Source organism: Zea mays, chromosome 10 (genome assembly GCF_902167145.1).
Source record: "Zea mays cultivar B73 chromosome 10, Zm-B73-REFERENCE-NAM-5.0, whole genome shotgun sequence".
NCBI lineage: Eukaryota > Viridiplantae > Streptophyta > Magnoliopsida > Poales > Poaceae > Zea > Zea mays.
In genome coordinates, this window is record NC_050105.1 from 35,110,912 (window position 1) to 35,115,234 (window position 4,323).

Genomic DNA, 4,323 nt, shown 5'->3' on the forward strand with positions numbered 1-4,323 from the left:
GCGAGGTGGCACAGGAGGCAGTGGCAAGATCCCCAGGTCCTCATCATCATCAGAGGAAGAGTATGCAATGGCACCCTGAGTCTCGAACTATCTGATAGCCTCATCCTCAGCCCTGATATCTATGACTGGATCTAGCGCTGAAACCGGGTCCTAAGGAGCTGGACGATAGAAGCCAAACTGGAGGCGAGAGGCCTCGAGGGTGGCTTGGAACTGAGGAGGCCTGATCAGCTGCGCAAAGATGTGACAAAGGTAGTGGGCGTATGGCAGCTGACGCCGAGCACAGAGACCATCCAACACTGTATCCTCGATCTCACAGATAAGAAAATCAACCATGTCGAACTCTGAGTGTGAAATCAGGGTACCAATTAGCCAAAGCTAAATATGTGTGGTGGCCTCCCTGTATCCCATCCTAGGTAGCAAGGTCTATCTCATCAGCTCATAAAGAAACTTCGCTGCAGGAGTGAAGTCGACAGGGGAACGTCGCAACCCATGTGTGAAAGGAGGTCTGAACAGGGCAGCGCCGTGAGTTGTAGCTGGTGCAACTCCACCGTGAGGGTGACGGGGAGGATCCAAAGTGTCGTAGCACAAACTGTGAAGCCTGGTCGATGACTCAAGAAATCCAAAGAGCTATCTGATCTGAGTGGCATGCAAAGTATCATCATCGCGCTCAAAGCGGAACCTTAGCCACTGATGATCAGGGTCAATCCAAATGGTGGCATAGAATACTCGGACTCACTCCTCAATGTATCTACCACTAGAGGTCAGAAGTGAAAGCAAACCCGACAGATAAGAAAGGTGACCCTTTGACTCGGCACCGGTGGCTGACAGAAATGCAGAGAGATCCAAAAGTCGGTGCGCCCTCAAAGTAATCTGAGCTGATAGCTACGCCCTGAAGAAGGACTCCTGAGTCCAGGTGCTAAAGACCGGCGTAGCTGCTGGGTCCCTTTGGGCTGGCAACCAAGACTCCATGGGTACTTGTCTGAACCAATGTACCCGGGCAGCAGTAGCACGCTGAAGGTCAAGCAGACGCAGATCAGCAGCCAACAGTCTCACCTCAGTCTCGTCACACTCCCTGAAGTGAGGTGGTGGAATGGGCGGAGCGGAAGCGGGAGCAAGAGCAGTGGAAGTTGGAGTGGTGGAGGTGGTGTGCACAACAGAAGTGGTGGATGGCTCTGGAGCGATAGGAGCTGGCGAAGTGGGAGATGGAGTGGAAACTGTGGCGAAAGGAGTGGGGAGCAGTGGAGCGAGGTCAAGACGTGAGGCGACGAACCCGATATGCAATCTGATCAGAGGAAATTTGGAGCTGGCCTCCCTGCTCAGCCTGGTCTGCTGCTACTACCGCTGCAAGTGCTGCACGAGCGGCTCTGTCCATACGTCGCTTCTTCCTGCCCTCTTGCTGCTCAAGATAGATGGTCTTCCCCTTGACCTGCCTGAAGGGGCGAGGAGGGTCCTCGACGTCTTCTCCTTTGACGGTGTGACATTCTTCGTCCGCACCATCCCGACCTAACTGCTGCAAGGCAGAGTGAAAAGATAAGCAAGAGTAGAGAGCAGCCGATAATATCTCAAAGAGAGTGATAGCTACCTAGAAACTTCTCGAGAGAGAAAAGATCCAGGCAGGACAGGAGATGAGCACGAGAGCAGGCGAGATCACTGAAATGACAGAAGAGGTGAGCACGTATTAGTCACATAGTCATAAGTATATGAAATGTGAATAAATACATACACAGAGAGTTATGACACAAAAACTGAGCGATTTGGAGAAACAGAGGTCAAACGACGCGAGAACGACATTTGAACGATGAATTATGCCATAGAGAGTTTGAAATTCGAAATGAGCATGAAATGACTTGGAATTGAGCCGATACTTCACGGATAGGTATATATGAGTGAATAGGAGTGAAGTGTGTGCTTGGTTTGAAGTTTTGCTGAGAAAATGAATTTTTGGCACTTGGCTCAAAAAGGATTGCTATAAATGGGAAGCAGTGGAATAACCGGTGTCTGAGATATCGGATAGGTGTGAAATTTGGCAAGAGAGTTATTGGTAGTGGACGGAGGGTGCTGGAAAAAGCTGGGGTCGATTTGAGCAATTTTGAGTTGTTTGAGCATTTCACCGAACACGTGGCGTGCGAGGTTTTGAGTTGTACATGATTATTAGCAATTTTAACTGCACTCTCATTATCACACAACAAAGGTACCTTTTCTAGAACTACACCATAGTCTAGAAGAGTTTGTTTCATATAAAGAATTTGTGCAACAAGCACCCGCGGCAATGTATTCCGCTTCGGCGGTTGACAAGGCAACACTATTTTGCTTTTTAGAGGTTCATGAAACTAGTGATCTCCCAAGCAAGTGGCATCCATGGATGTACTTTTTCTATCAATTTTGTAACCGGCATAATCCGAATCGGAATAGCCAATTAAATCAAAAGTAGCTCCTTTGGGATACCAAAGGCCAACGCTTGGGGAGTGCTTAAGATACCTAAGAATTCTTTTAATAGCGCGAAGATGAGCTTTCTTAGGATTTGCTTGAAATTGAGCACACATACAAACACTAAACATGATATTGGGCCTAGATGCGGTAAGATACAATAAACTACCAATCATGGAATGGTAGAGAGTTTGATCAACCGGGTTACCTCCCTCATCTAGGTCGAGATGTCCATTAGTAGGCATGGGTGTCTTGATTGATTTGCACTTCTCCATGTTGAATCTCTTCAACAAGTCTTTGGTGTAGTTCTCTTGTGAGAGGAAGTTCTCATCTTTCATTTGCTTGACTTGAAAGCCAAGGAAGAAGGTTAGCTCACCAATCATTGACATCTCAAACTCCTTCGACATCAACTCTCCAAATTCCTTGCAATGACAATCATTTGTCAAGCCAAAGATTATAACATCAACGTAAACTTGACAAATGAAAATATCATCGTTATGTTTCTTTGTGAATAGAGTTGTGTCGATGGTCCTGATCTTGAAACCCTTCTCAATGAGGAAGTCGCGAAGACGCTCATACCAAGCCCTTGGAGCTTGCTTTAGCCCATATAGCGCCTTGGACAACCTGTAAGCATGATTAAGATATCTAGGGTCTTCAAACCCGAGTGGTTGCTCAACATATACTAGTTCATTTATGAAGCCATTTAAAAATGCACTTTTTACATCCATTTGATAAAGTTTTATGTCATAGCAAGATGCATATGCAAGAAGGATACGAATGGCTTCAAGTCGAGCAACCGGTGCAAAGGTCTCTCCAAAATCCAAACCTTCAACTTGAGAGAACCCCTTTGCAATAATTCTTGCCTTGTTCTGCACAATCACACCTTGATCATCTTGTTTGTTTCGGAACACCCATTTTGTTCCAATGACCCTTGCATCTTGTGGAGGCTTCTCCAGGGTCCAAACTTGATCTTGGGTGAATTTGTTTAATTCTTCATACATGTCATTTACCCAGTCCAGATCCTATAGCGCCTCATCTATACATGTAGGCTCAACACAAGAAACAAAAGAGTGATGTTCAATAAATGAAGCATATCTTTGAGAACGAGTGATAACCCCTGTGCAGGACTCCCATTGATTAGATCTTGTGAATGTGCTTGAAGTAGTGATGAGATTATCTTGTCAAACACTTGGGAAGAAGACCTTGGAGCATCAACATCTTCAGCTTGTACCCTTGCTTGTTCATGAGAGACAAATGTATCTTCATTTGCATGGCTCTCATCTTTTTCATCATCATGCGGTACATTTGATGAAGAAGGCATGTCGATATTTTGCACCTCTTCTTCATCTTCTTTTGGTTTGATGGCTCCAATTGGCATGTTCTTCATAGCTTCACTAAGTGGTTCATCACCTACATCATCAAGATTTCAAGTGCTCCTTGGGAGCCATTATGTCACACCCGGGTTTTAGGGAGCCGGGCGCGAACATAATCACTATGTGTGCTGGGACCAAGTCTCACACATATGATGAATCATGGTACAGAAACGAATGTTACAACTTTACTATATAATAGGAGTTCTGTACAAAATAATAAATAATTACATCGTAAGGAGACAACTATTAGCAATTACTAGATGTAAGTAAATACCGAACCATAATAATAATAGAACAAAATTAATAATAAATCCCATGCAATGCAAATGACAATTTGAATTCAGTTCCATAATTTAATCATGCGAGTGTCCTGAGCTGCTCATGACCGCGAGCACGGCTAGTATACCAGTTTTACACTCTGTAGAGGTTGTACCCTGTACCCACAAGTCGTGTATCCCATGTCACTAGAGTTAGCTAGACCCTTAGATACTACCGAGGTGAATGGCTAGGGATCCACTACGAG